This window comes from Lonchura striata, chromosome Z (assembly GCF_046129695.1).
Source record: "Lonchura striata isolate bLonStr1 chromosome Z, bLonStr1.mat, whole genome shotgun sequence".
In the NCBI taxonomy this organism is placed as follows: Eukaryota; Metazoa; Chordata; class Aves; order Passeriformes; family Estrildidae; genus Lonchura; species Lonchura striata.
The window spans coordinates 40,212,292-40,226,539 of NC_134642.1; the positions used below are offsets into that span (position 1 = coordinate 40,212,292).

The 14,248-nt window shown below is 52.4% G+C and overlaps 1 protein-coding gene across 1 annotated transcript in view; it reads left to right on the forward strand.

Annotated features, from left to right (window-relative positions):
• Positions 1–1,045: 1,045 nt before the first annotated feature.
• Positions 1,046–14,248, forward strand: part of ATOSB (atos homolog B) — a 36,208-nt gene continuing 23,005 nt past the window's right edge. Inside the window, exons 1-2 of the mRNA XM_021554621.2 lie at positions 1,046–1,127; positions 6,101–6,197. The gene's annotated coding sequence lies outside the window, so the exon portion shown is untranslated. The remainder of the gene's footprint in view (positions 1,128–6,100; positions 6,198–14,248) is intronic.

Consider the following 14,248-nt stretch of genomic DNA (forward strand, 5'->3'; position numbering starts at 1 on the left):
GATTGGGGGACTGATCTTTACCGAACTTCACCCAAAAGTGATGAAGTCAAGGCATCTCTTCCATGACCTAAATGGCCCGTGGTCAGGCTGGTGAGCTGTGGGCTGCTTCCCCTCGGGGCAGTGGATCCTGCTGGCATCCCCACAAGCGGGTGGCACTGCCCAGGTACCCCACGGCTGCTGGGTGTTTTGGTATCTCTGAGCAGCCATATCCAGGGGGGCAGCTGCCCCCCGGGTCCGGTGCCCACGGTGGGCTCTGGCACAGGCCGGCACAGCCCGGCAGTGTGGGTAGATGGCCCCGGCCTGTGGGGCACCAGCACCAGCTGGGGAGTGGGGAACACCAGGGTGATTCCACTCGGGGCATGAGACAAGGGACACCGCGGGGGTCTCACTTTGGGGAGGCCATCTCCATGGGCAGGGAGGGTCATCTCTGGGGCTGGCACAGCTCGCATGCATGGTGCTGGGCGAAGGGTGACTGTGGAGTTGGGACATGCTGTGCCCGTGGGTGTGTGCACGGGTGGGACACGCCGTGGGGCCGGGGGCACCTCTGGGGTGGGACGTGGTAGGGACGAGACGGCTGCCCCTTGGGGTGGCTGTGCCCTTGAGTGGGACATACCGTGCCCGTGGGGCCGTGCCCGTGGGTGGGACACGCCGTGGCCGTGGGTGGGACATGGCGTTCCCGTGGGGCCGCTCCCGTGAGTGGGACACGCCGTGCTCGTGAGGCCGTGCCCGTGAGTGGGACACGCCGTGGCCGTGGGTGGGACACGCCGCGCCCGTGGGGCCGGGGTGCCCCCTCAGCCCGCAGGGTCAGGGGCGGCAGTCCCGCCCCGCGCCGAGCCAGGCCCCGCCCACGCCGCCGCCGCCGGCCAATGAAGCGCCACGCCGCCCGGGCCCGCCCCTTCCCCGCTGTCATCACACTCCCGCACGTGGAGGGGGCGGGCCGTAGGCGGGGTCTCGGCGCGGGGCTTCACCGCCCATTGGCCGCGCGGCCCCGCGGCTCGCCCGCCCCGCGCCCTGCCCCGCCCAGAGCACCAATCAGCGCGCGGGAGGCGTGTCCGCAGCGGCACCCGGAAGGAACGCAGGAGCCGCGCACAGTCGGGGCCGCGGCGGCAGCGGCGGAGGGGGCGCTGGTGGGTCCGGCGGGGCCGCGACGGGTAGGGCCGGGGGGCGCGGGGCACGGCCGGGGTCCGGCGGGGACGGGCCCCCCGTGCGGCGTGCGAGCGGGTTCGTGCGCCCCATCTCTGCCGCCGTCCTCCGGTTCCAGAAGGTTCGGGAGGGCCGTTGGGACCTGGAGCCCAGACCGCAGGGGCGAGCCGGAGCTGGGGGAGGCGCGACCAGGAGGGGCCGTGATCGGGTAGTATGGGGGAGGTCGTAAACTGAATGGGCAACTGCGAGCGGTGGGGGGCCTTGACCGAGATGTGGGTCTCTGTGCTGGGGAGGTCGTGACCGGGATGGGTGTCTGTGAGTGTGGGGGACTGTGACCGAGGTGGGGAGCTGTAGCCGGGGCACTTGGGCCGGCAAGAGGCCTGGCACCGGCGGAGGCTGTGGCAGGAGGTGCCGAGGCGGGGGGGTCAGGCGGCGGTGTGACCGCAGAGCGACTCTGGGGGGCCGGGGGTGCCCGGGGGAACTGAGGCTTCGGGAGGGCAGTGTCTGGCAGAGGCAGGTGTGGACCGAAACGGGGTGCAGCCTTTGCTGCGGGGTGTCCCCGATCCCGGCTCCCAGTTCCCCGGCAGCTTAGGGAGGCTGCGCTGCCCCTGGTCTCGCCCACCAGGGCCACGTCCTCTGCGCTGTGACATGGGCTGGGACAGCCTGTCTGCAGCTCTGCCCGCACGGTGGGGCCTCCTCCTCCTCCTCCTCTTTTTCTTCCTCCCGCGGGCATTAGCTCCAGCCCAGCTGGGACGTGGTGGGTTGTCCCGGCACGGCCCGCGGCGGTGGGGCCGGGTACCCCGGGGGCGCGGGAGGCGCGCCTCGGGCGGCACCCGCCCCGGGGTCCCTTCCCAGGCCCCGGCGTGGGGTGCGGGGTGGGCGCCGGGGCGGATGTGAACCCCGGCATCCGCCGCCCTCTGGTGACAGCCAGCCGCGGGCGGAAGGGCCTGTCGGGGGCACTCCCCTCCCGAAATCAGCAGCTGCCGTCCTACCGAGGTTTTCAAGCATCTTGCAGGTTTTATACAGAAACGGCAGCCCGGGTGTCAGGTTTGGAAAGGTGGTCTATTAGGGAAGTCAGAGGAAATGGCTGCATGGTGATTGCTGTTGAGGTGGGCTTGCTCACGACCCACCCGTGAACATAATCCATCAGTATGAACGGCACACACCTCCAGGGTTTCCACACTCCTTTTATTATTTTTCTTTGAAAGAAGGCGTGTGGAATTTGCAGTTGCAGTGGAAAATGCATGGTAGAGGAATGTTGTGCTCTAAATTTAAATTTTAAAAGTAATTTCCACTCATTGCCTTTTTAAAAACATCAGACAAGCAGAGATGTGCTTGCAGACCTGCCCTCTCCCTGAATCGTATCTGTTGGCATCAGTAAAGAGGAAAAGTTGAGAAATTGTGGAGATTGTAGCAAGCTTGAACCCTGACACAAAGCAGTGTCTTGGCAAGCTTGGTAGCACGAGGAGGTGAACAAGGTCCGGCAGGTGACATAGAAGAAAACTCCCAATGTGATAGTGCTAGAGTTACTTTTGGCAGGGCTGGGCTTTAGGTTGAGGACTGGGAGAATGAAGTCATCCTGTAAAGCCTGGTCACCGCCTTGTTTCACAGCAGCAATTCCCATGGTTTGGGTCTCAGCATGAGTGAGTGGCAGGGTGCTGATGGGGACTCTACATGTGCCAGCATGCAGTGCCAGCATGCAGTCCCAGCACTAGGGCAGGGCACTGGTGGGAGTTGGCAGGGCTGAGGGGTTCGGATGGGGCTGGTTCTGAGGGATGCTGCTGCCACAGTGTTTGTTGCCAGGGTGTCAACACTTGCCCTTGCCTGACCTCCAGCCCCTGCTCCCATAACATTTAACCGTAATACTGTATTCCTGCTGACTCTGGTGGGGCCTGGACATGTCCCTTCCCATAGAGACTAGGGTGGTCAGGACAGCAGAGCCCTGCTGTCACCACAACTATGTCCCTTGGTGAACTGGGCTTTTGGACCAAGGTCCACCCACAGTTGGAGCAGTGCTGGGGCTGTTTCAGCTGTACCACTCACCCGGGGTAGTGGGTGAAACGCCTTGTTTCTATTCCTCATGTGAGAGGTTTCTTACCCACTGAAGGAAGGAAATCTGGTGGGGTCACTCTGTACTGTGGGAACTCCATTGTTCAGAGCCGCAGCTTACTGAGGAGAAGTGCATCTTTGCCCCGGTCTTCCTCCTTGCTGTCTGCTACAGGCTGCTTGCCCTGGCACATTTCTGCATGACTGTGCTGAGTACCAGAGGCCTGAGATACCCGAACTTTGTTCTTTGAGTCTGAGGGTGATTGAAGAGGATGGCTGTTGATCTGAGTCTTCAAAGTCAAAGACTCTTGGCTCTTCCCAAGTCCTTTACATGTTCTTATTGCTCTGGGCCTGCCCAGGTTTGTCCTCTGCTAGATCTGGTTGACACCATTGTGTGATGTGTAGAAATGCACTATGACTGGGTGCCAGGACACTTCCTGATGCAGAATAAGAAAACCTGTTGTTGGTAAGTATGTGGCCACAGACAAGAAAGGAGAAAGTGAAGCCATATGGTTAGAAAAGTGGTGTCCTCAGCATGCTGTCAATGGAGCTGTAATGAAATTATCAGAGGCTTTGGTAGCTGGAGGAATTAATGAGTTGGGTTTGAAACAGTACAGATGTGAAGGGCAGCATGGGATAAATCCTGAAAGGAGATATTTGTATGCTGGCAGATGGTTTGTAACAGGTTACTTAGTGAGATTGTTGCAGGTTACTTTGTGAGAGTCTTCTCTGAGAGGCTTTTGCCTGATGTCTCTCCATGTTGCATGATTCCCAGGGACCTCCTTCTTCCAGGGATCTGTGTGGGCCTCTGTATCCTGGTAATGCCATATTACCATGTTTCTGATCCTCACTTCTGTTTGCAGCGACTGGCACCTCTGGTCCCTGGCACCTACTTTCTGACCAGCTCAGTTCCTTTGTTATTTCATTTTGGTTTTGCTTGTGATCAAGTGAGCCAGGTGAATATAACCTCCAGAGAACTTGGTCCCACAAAGTTTGAGGCCTATTTTAATAATTCTTTTCTTTGACAGGGAAGTGTCTCTGCTCATCCTCCCTTTGGCTTTGCCCCTCTCTTTCACAGTCTCTCTTGCTTGGCCTGTGGATGCCCAGCTGCCAATTAACATGTTTTCTCCCTGTTTCCTTCTGCATCTTCAGTTGGTTGTGAATCCTGAATGAAGGGCAGCTGGGCTCACATGCTCTGTGTTTCAGAGAGCTTTTTCAGGACTGGCCAGTGGTTTGCAGTCATACTTGCCTGTGGCCTGGACAACCCCCCAGCTAAACAGCATGATGGTAAAACAGTACTTGGATGGGAAACCTTCAAAGGAGTCCTGTGTGCTGGAAAATGGGAAGTTAGTGATTCAGCTGGAAGTGCTTTTTAGTAACAAATCCATGTCCTGGGCCAGGGTTGATGTCAGCCCTGAGATTCTTGTTGGAAGTGAACAAAGATGCAAAGCCCTTTATGCAAGAGCTGAGGTGATAATCCAGAACTCCTGGCCTCAGTCCATTCGGGGTAATTGCATTCTTCCTGGGTAGTGTTTTCAACCCATCCCTTTCAGATACATTGCTATTGCTTCCTGTGCTGCTGCAGTATGTGGGTGGCAGTACTTCAGCCATGTCCAAAGCAATTCTTGTCACTGCTCAGGCTTAGTGCCTTTTGAGCCATTTCTGAATGACAGTGTGCTAGAGGAGGGATATGGTGGAGGGTTTTTATATATGTATATTTATATCTACATATGCTGCATTTACTGGGTCTTGTTCTGCTTACAAGCTCTCCAACCCAATAGCCCTTGTGCCTAGCTGGTACCATTTCCAGATGGAACTTCTCCTGGGATGCCAGTGCAGGTGTTATTAAGCACAAACTTTCTGGGTGCCCTCAGGACAGTCTTAAGGGCTGAAGCCCCAGTAGGGTAGTGAGGCCATGCCTCCCTGCACCATGGTGTGAAGGCTGTGTTTTGGGGGCACTGGCAGCTTGTCTGCCTGCAATGCTCTGCTCCTCGGCACAGCGGCTCTGGTCACAGCTGAGCTGTGCTAGGGTAGTTGCCTGTGTGGATGATCAAGCTAGAGAGCAAAGACTGCCTCACAACAGCTTTTGCCCATCATGCCTGCAGCCACAGGAAGGTCAGGCCTGATCCTGAGGAGGCTGATACCATCCTGGTTTCCAGGACCTGCTATGCACAAGGACCTAGCCCCCACAAAGTGTGATCTCCAATGGTCTGCAATTAAAGCACTGTGAGCCTGGGGAGGAGACTTAAACAACATCTTTGTGATGGTGTTGGCAGGCTTCTCGGAGATTTCTATTAAGCAATTGTCATTTACTCCCTTCTCTGTAGCCTGGGAAACACTGTGGTGTTGGATTTGTCTTGGTCTATTTGGGTTGTTGGGAGGGGTGTGTCTCCAGCACTGGAGTATGTCCCTCCCTGCCCTGACTCTGTGTCTTCATGCAGTAGCTTAGCAGGTGGCCTGTGGGGACCACAGCCAGTGCCTCTTGCAGATAAACCATGTGCCAGTGCACCCACTCGAGTACAGCAAAGCCTGTGTGGTGGAGAAACCTACAGCTGTGTGGTTGGACAAGAACAAAGCCAAAGGCACAGAAAGGCCTTTATTTCCCACTGAAATCTGGGCAGGGATATCGTGGATGTGACCTTAGCAGTTTTCTCTGGAGAGCTGACTGTGCACCTGCCTGGAGTTGTGCAGGGAACTGGGGGTAGCTGGAACCCAGGAGGGAGTCTGGGCTGCATCTGGAGGGGCAGCCTCAGCACTGGTAAAAGATGTGGTGGGATCTTTGAGCTGGTGGGGTGTTTGGGGTTTCTCACTTCTGGGCATGGGCCACTAACTCACTTGGCTTGTAACTGGGTGGGCAGTAACTGCTCACCTGGTGTTCCAACTGAACCTGTGTGTGGACTTCTCTTTCCAGGTGACCCAAGACTGCCAGAACAAGCAACCTCAAGGCCACACTGCAAGGGCTGATAGCTGAGAGCTGCCTTCTCTGTCTACTTCAGCCCTACACCAAGGTTAGCAACATTCAAACATCACTGATTTCCCTTGCCTCATCATGGGTCTGTGAAGAAACGGGAAACTCTGTGCTCTTCTCCCCTTGGCTCACAGCGAGGAAAAATACCACACTCCGGCACAGTGTTGATGAATGGAGGCAGAGATCTCTGAAGTTTGCTGTTGGGGAAAGAGGTTTATTGGGGGTGCAGAAGGTTCTGCCTCGTGCTCCCAGACACAGCACGTGGCCGGGCCTGAGAGGGTGGGGAAGGGGAGAGACAAAAGGAGGGTTTGGGAGAGGGGAAGCTCCAAGGGAGGGGGAGAGGTTCCAAGAGGGGATGAAGTTCCAAGAGAGCGCGTGGCCCCTTGAAGCCCCCTTATCAGGAGAGCTTCGGAGAGAGTTGGGATGAGGCATATCCAATGGGGTTACAGACACTAATGTTTTAGGGGAGGGTACAGAGGTGTGGGATGAACCATACATATTTTGGGGGGGTGGGATGGAACAGTCCATTTCACCCCAGGACTCATCTAAAGGCAGGGATGTCATCCGGCTAGCTGGGAGAACTGTTCTCATCCTAGCTGTATTATTTATGAACAATCATATTTATCTATCATCTGCAACATCACAGGGATAGCTCTGTAAAGTAGATGTCACCCAGGTGAGGTTCTCCCACAGCCAAGGTTTTTTGGGTGCTCCTGCATCCTACTTGGCTGTCAGCATGGCAAAGGGAACCTGGATGTGTGAAACCAGTGCTTCTAAGACTGTTGAACCCTGCACACAGTTGTCAGGAGCTCAAGGGCAATGTGTTCTTGCGAACTTGCAGTCTGTACTGTTTGCCACACTTGTCCTTCTGCATGACAGCAGGATTGAATTGGGAGCATTTCCCAGTTGCAGGCCCCTGCTGTCCTTCTCCTGAACCCAGCTGAGGGTCTACCCAGAGCTTGTGGCAGATGTAGTCGTGTTCTTTATTAGCAGTATTTGGGTTTTTCCTGCATTTTCCCAGGATATTGTAGCTTGGCTTTGGTGCGTGAGGCTCAGATAAAGTGTTTCAGGAGGACCATCAGTTTTTGTATTCCCACTCTGAGGCAACCAGCCTGGAGCAGCCTGAGATGGCTGTGAGCTATCTGCCCGGTCCATGGACTCTTGTGTTCCTGCCTAGAATCCAGCAGTGCACGGTGTACTCTCACCTGAAAGGGAGCCCTCATCAAGACTGTGCCTATGGCAGGGTAAGATGAACCCTTCTTTCACCCTAGAGCTCAGGTGTGATTTGGCCAGGACAGATTATATGGGGAAGACATAGTTTAGGAGGCATAGCTGCCCAGGCTCTGCAGCTCTTACTCTGAAGTGTCTACTAGAGAAGCTGAGACCAATCCAGAGGCAGCTGAAAACTGGGCTTCAGGCCATATCATTCTTCAGCCTGATGCTGAAGTGGTACCCACAGTGGGTGAGGCAGGGATAGATTTACCTGTGAAGGTGAAAGGAAGGAAAGAAGAAGTCCTTTGCTCATGCCAGTGCCCTGTGCTGAAAATTAGCAATCACACAATGCACTGAGAGGAGAGCAGCCCCTTTATCTATCCAGGTTATGGCTTTCACTAATACCTGTTCCATGGTGGGGTTTTATATCTCTCTTAGTGATGAGAGACATGGCAAAGACCAGAGAAAAGGTTAGCACTCAGTTCTGCTGGAGCTGCTTGTAGATCCCAGTCAACTAAGTTCACAGCATCCTCTCAGGGCTCCTGACTTTTAAGGGCACACCACAGAAACACAGAAAGGCTTGGTTTGAAAGGGACTGTAAAGATCACATTCCTAACCTCCTGCCATGGGCCAGGGGAGCTACACTCTAGACCAGGTTGCTCAGGGCCCCATCCAGCCTGTCCTTAAACACTGCCAGGAGTGGGACATCCTCAGCTTCTCTGAGCCACCTGTGCCAGTGCCTCACACCCCTATGGCATAGTATTGGATCCACTTTTCTCCCACCCTTCCTTGATAACCAGTTAGCCTAATATCTTAATGGACAGCAAATCTCACATTTATGTGTAAAGCATTAGCTTTTCCTGTTGCTTGGCCACAGCATGGAGCTGTTCTCTGGTTTGTATATCACCTTACCCAGGTGATACCAGTGAGTTTATATATTTGGGCTGAATTAGCAATGTTGGTTCAGTTTAGTGCAGCTGGTGGTGGTCTGGAAACTGATACAGCTTACAGACCCATGGACAGAATTGCAGTGCCTCTCTTGGGAATGGGATGGAACCCTGTGCTGGGAAATCTAATGACTGAACAAAGTGTAGTTTATATCTTCAACAGAAGGCAGTCAGCATAATGTCTTCCAGCCTTCTCTTGGTGTGTGTAGCCTGCCCTTGCCCCAGAGTGTGACCAGATCATGTAGCACTAAATTGTCTTTCCACTGAAAACCACAAGAAAATGCTGCCTTCTCCTTCACAACTGGCTCTGGGCTCCTTGCAGATATTGGCACTGGAGTTATGCAAGGAATCCCCTATTTGCCTTACCATCTCTGTTGCAAATAGGTTGGGCATTCAAAGATCCTGTTCATTGGAGTGTTGGGACAGCTGGATCCTTGTTCACTTCCTCTGCTCCATTCTTGGGAGCAGCAAGATCATCTGCTGAGGCTATTTTAGGTTTCTGAATGTTGCCGGTGTCCCTCTGAGCTCCTATTTTTGTGCAATCCTACGGCTTCCTGCTAAGATCTGTGTGAGAATCCTGTTTCCTCATGTGTGAAGGTTTTGCTTGGGCACAGTGTCCCAGGGAGTAGAAAGAACTTTGAATTCCTCACTTAGCTCAACATCTAACCCATATCAACTGTATCTGTGACTCCTTTTTGTAACCTTTAGCTCTGAACATCCCTTGGACCTTGCTTTACAGATGCGCATGTGTTGCCTGGTGGGAAGCGGACTGCAGCTTCCTGCAAGAAATGTGCATCCTTCTTTTTGGCAGCAGTTGATTCCTGTTGTCTCAGATGGGAGCATGCATTGCTGAAAACAAGTCTTCCACAAAACCTCTAGGTGTGGAAATACTCCAAAGCCCACAGCTGAGTGAGGTGAGATCCTGGTTCAAGCCATCTCTACGGCTGGATGGCTACTTGCCATCTGCCACCACTATCCTTCAGCGTGGCACAGGGTGGGGCCTCCTGCCCTCTCCCTTTTTTCTATACCCAAGACTTTTGGCTTCCATGCACTTTTTGGTTTCCACCTGCTCAGGTAATTTTTCAGCAGTGCTGAGCAGTGCTGAGTTTCATGTTGAGGCAAGATGTGGCTCTGCAGTTTTGGCCCATCTTTATTTTTAGCTGTGCAAAGTATGGTTGATGGTATCAGAAGGAAGTTGCACAGCCTCTGGAGCTCCGTGACTCATCCTGGATCAAGACCGAGGCTTTGCTAGCTTCTGCTATAACCCTCAAGTGATGTAACTGGTTGTGGGAAAGGGCAGAACAGAGAGAGAAGCAGAGCTTTTAGAAGGTTAGGTTTTTTTGCTTGCCTGCAAAGTTGTTGAATTTACACATTGAAAAATATTGACAGGTATCACTCCTGAGTGTGGTTAAAGAGTCCTTTGTCTTCCCCTTGTGTCTTGTGCCTGTGTAAGAGAGGTGAAAGGGAGAAGAGCTCCGCTTACCACCCAAGCTGGGTAACTGTTTAGTGGCACGTAGCAATGGTAGAGAAGAGTTTTTAAGGCAAGAAACAAAGCGGGATCCCGTCTCTGATTTAAGCCACAGTGAGCTTTGGTGCAGCAGTACAGACCTGCCTGGAGTGGAAACTGTCAGCAACTGCAGAGCAGAGGCTTAAGAAGTGCCTGCCAGGATGCATGAAGAAAAGTCTGAGATCCCCATTCCCATCAGATCTGGTGCTACTGCAATGTAGAAAGAGCTCTTGGGGCTTTCTAACCTGCAGGCAGATGTGTTGGACTGGACTGGAGAGGGGCTGCAGGTCACCCCCATGGAGCAGGCCCTATGGAATAGGTGAGAATGTTGAAGCATCCCTGCCTGCCACAGCATAAGGGAAATGCTGTTTAAAAGGCCTCTACTCCCCGAATCTGTCTGTGTGGCCCTCCTGTGCCTTGCCTTGAGAGTAGACAAGGTGGGGTGCAATGCACCTGGGTTCAGAGTAGGGTCCTTGCACCTGAGGTGGGCAGGGATGACGGCTTGTGGGAATGGGCTTCTACCTCTACCCCCTTTCCTTCCTTGATGAAGGTGCTGCCTTTAAGGAGTATGTTGAGGCTTTTGGTGTTTCATATGTGGGGCAGCTGGGAGAGGATAAGCAAGGGGAAACAGAGATGGGAGATAAGGGAGCATGCTGGAGGGTATTGCTATGGCATCTTGCCGCTGGCAGCGTCACTGACAAGGCAGAAAAGCAGTCAGGCAAATGTGGAAGCTGCCACAGCTCTCAGTGCAGCCCAGTCCCAGTTATGCCATGGCCCTGGCACCCCTGGACTCCTGCCTGACAATCCAGTCTGGCATCTGGAGCTGTTCTCCTCCGGCAGCAGCCTCATGGTGAGTGATCAGGGGTGTTTGGTCCATCTTCTCCCCTCTTTCACCCCTTGCTGGGGTGTGGGCAGGCAGCTCCTGTTTACAGACCTGTTTGTTTTGAAGCCCTGAGCTGCAGATCAGGCCCAGCCAGGAACAAACAAGTCTCTTGATCCCTCTCACTGTACCATGGAAGAAAGCAAGTCATTCTGCTGCCCTTGCTTATCCTCAGTTAATCAACATAAGTGGCTCTAGCCATGGCTGCATCTTCCCAGGATGTCTGGCCCTGTGCTGTGCTGTTCCATCCACCTTGCACAGCCAGTTTGCCTTGCTCCTTGGTATCTGTACTCAGGGAGAGTAGACACTTTTGTGACCCCTCTGATATGGTCTGAGATTGTCCTCTGGGGCAGTCACAGGAGAAGTTAAACAGTTTTGAAGCTGCCTTTGGGTAGACCCCTTACCAGATACTGGTAAGAGAACTGGCTCTTGTTGGTGAAGGAGAAATCATGCGCTCACTAGCAGAGGGAATGGGCCAGGAAGCCATCTCCAGCCTGGGCATAAGGTGAGTGTGACTGAGACCTGACTTGTCATCCATGATATGCCTAAAGGCCTGGACGTCAGCCAGGGAAAAGGACCTGCTGGCAGCAAGCACAGTCTGCTCGTGTCAACATGGATGGCTGTGTGAGCCGTAAACCTCTCTCATTACACCTCTCAAAGGTCACTGCTGGCAGTGAGCTACAGCACCCTGCCCACAGCTCTGTGCCCAGCCAGAGTGAGAAGTGAACAATGCACCTGGGGATGTATGGAGGTTAGTTGTGTGGGCTTGCCATGGGGTGGCACACACTGCTCTGGTGCCTGTGACCAGAGTCTTTCTGGGACTAGGGTGTTCAGTCAAAAATGGATAGGAAAGGATGCCTGAGCATTACCCAAATAGCTCTGTACTCACAAATGTCATAATCCATGCCTGAGCTGTGACCCCTCCTTTCCAGGGTATAAGGCTTCATGTATTGCCCTGAAAACCATTTCACCCTTTCCAGTATGCCCTAATGTCCTTCTGTAATGTAGGGTTACTGTAAGATCTGTAGGGATTACCCACTTCTGTCCAGTTTGGCAGTTTCAGTCATCTTAAAATTCCCAAATAGTCTAGACTTGTTTGCACAATGTTCCCTGGACTCCAGACCCTGGTGTTCCCAAGGGAGAGCAAACAAAGAGGTGGGAGCTGGAACATGGAGGCTGTGGGAAAGCTGCATGTGGTGGACAGCAGTGTGCTTCCTTCCTCTCAATTCCAACAGGTTCCTTCTGCTTTCAGAGGGGAGCAGCTTGCACTGCACTTGCACTGTGACCCCATGAGTTACAACCATGTCATCATTGAAGTGCTGCCCCTCTTTTTCTGTCTTACCTGTTCATACTACACAGTCTTAAGCACAAAGGACTGAAAGACCCCAAACGTAGTGGGGTCATTTACTCTGCTGCTGATCTGGGGAGGAGTTAAGATAGGCAGTGCTGGAATAAACATTTAGGGAGAGGCAGCCAAGAGAGATTTCCTCCTGGCTGAGCCGTGGTGTTGAAGCTAGGAGAGTACTGTGTGGCTTATGTGCTGCTTTGCTTTGCCTCTGCCATTACCTGAGGCAAGTCTAGGACATTCATTCCTACTTTTAATCAGGTGGGGACACCATCCTGAGCAGTGTCACTCCGAAAAATTGGACAGTGCCCTGTGGGACATCAGCACCAACCTGAATGCTGCTGCTGTGGGAAGAGTGGTGGGGATTTCAGCAGAGAGGTGATAGATCAGTGAGACCAAGTGGAAACTTCAACTCCATGGGTGTTTCTACCTGTATTCCCTAAATTGTGAGAAGGTAGCTGAGTCCAGCTGTGCTTGTACAGACTGTCTGGAAGATGTGTGAAGAATGGCTTTCAAGAACCAACCTTTAGCTCCGTTCAGGCTGGGAGAAAATGCCTGGATACCATGTACCAGGGTTTCCTTATTGCCAGTCAGCGCTGCTGGAGCTGTCAGGCCAGCACTGCCACTCAGCCCTTTCTATACCAGCGTTTGCATTGCTGATGAGATTAGCATAGCTGGGCCAGCAGTGGACAAAGGGTGTAATTCTCAAGATCCTCTCTGCTGTGGCTGCCAGCAAAATAAAGCAGTTATGGCATCAAGTAGAGAGTCTGAGCTTTGTTTTCAATTAATCTTTTAACAGCAGCAAAAGCTAAAAATATAAGCTGTTTTTGAGGAACTAGAATACTCTCAGGATTTTTATCTAGGTCTGATCTGCCAGCCTGTTTCCTAGGCTGACAGTCTGGGATATTAAGGTATTTGCAATGATTTGTTCTGGCCATGTGATAATTCTGGAGAGAGAGAATAGAAAAATTGGTGGCATCAATCTGCCACCCTGAAAGTGCTCCTCTTGCTGCTGTGCCTGTTCCCTGTAACCAAAGGTTGTTTTGTGGCTTAGATTTGTTGAGGAAACAGACTTATAGCTCTTCGCTTTCTTCTGTGCAGCAATTTCCCAGGCGGCTCAGTAGAATGATTTATTACAGATTTCAGCTGTTTAATTCTGTTTCCCTACAATATGACAGTGTTGGAGTAACTGAGCAAAAGGCAGTGATGTTTCCGGAGGAAGGCTGCTATCAGAGGCCACCCCTGTAGCAGAGGCTGGAAACAAGGAGGAACAGTTTACCAGGAAATGCCTGTGTTCATGTACTGGGCACTTTTGGGAAGGAATAGGCATCTCACCCTTAAAGTTTCCTCACTACAGGACTCCAGACATTGCTGATGAAGCTGTTTGAGCAGCAGTGAGAATGCTGCCCTCCAGAGCCTGGGAAAGGTCTAACCATAGTGGTGGTCTGGAGAGAAAAGGCAAATTCTGTCCTTAAGTGAACCTTCAAGTGCTATTTTTGGAGTGTAGGTGGTTTTTGTTTTTTGGTTTGTATTTTTTTGGGTGTTGTTTTTTGTTTTTTTGTTGTTTTTTTGTGAGTTGGGGTTTTTTAATTGCTTTTTGGTGGTGGCTTGAGCTTTTTTTGGTACTGAAAAGAAGAGGAATAGTTTTTACAAATCCCTGTAAGGCAAGAGAGAATTTCCTTTGGAGTAAACTGGCCTGAAACTCGATATGTCTCTGATGTGTGTCAACAGAAAAATTAAAAGATAGTACCATAAAGTAAAAAGGGATAATGAATGTCATCTAGTATTATGTTGTCCTGGGAGATAGAGGTGGGGCAAGTGTATTGCAATAATGTTACACTTTGCATGACAATAACAGCAAATACCACCTTAACACACTTCCCTGGGGAGGGGTGAGAGGGTCAGTTTTCAGAGAGTCCCCAGAAAGGTGGATCGAGGCAGTCAAGAAGGCTGAGAAAAGATGCCAGGAGACTTACAGATGAGCAGTGTGTAATAGCTGTGCATTTTCTGCAGCTTGAATTCAGTGTTCTCGTTCTTTGTCCCAGCTGAAACGGGCAATGCTGGGCTCTTGACCTCACTGCAGTCTCGAAAAACAAAAAACATACTCAAGAAACAATAAATTTAATAACATTTGTAAGATGTCTGAGCCAGAGCCTGAATTAATAAATCTTTAATTTATCTGTCTTCTAGGCAGATAGAT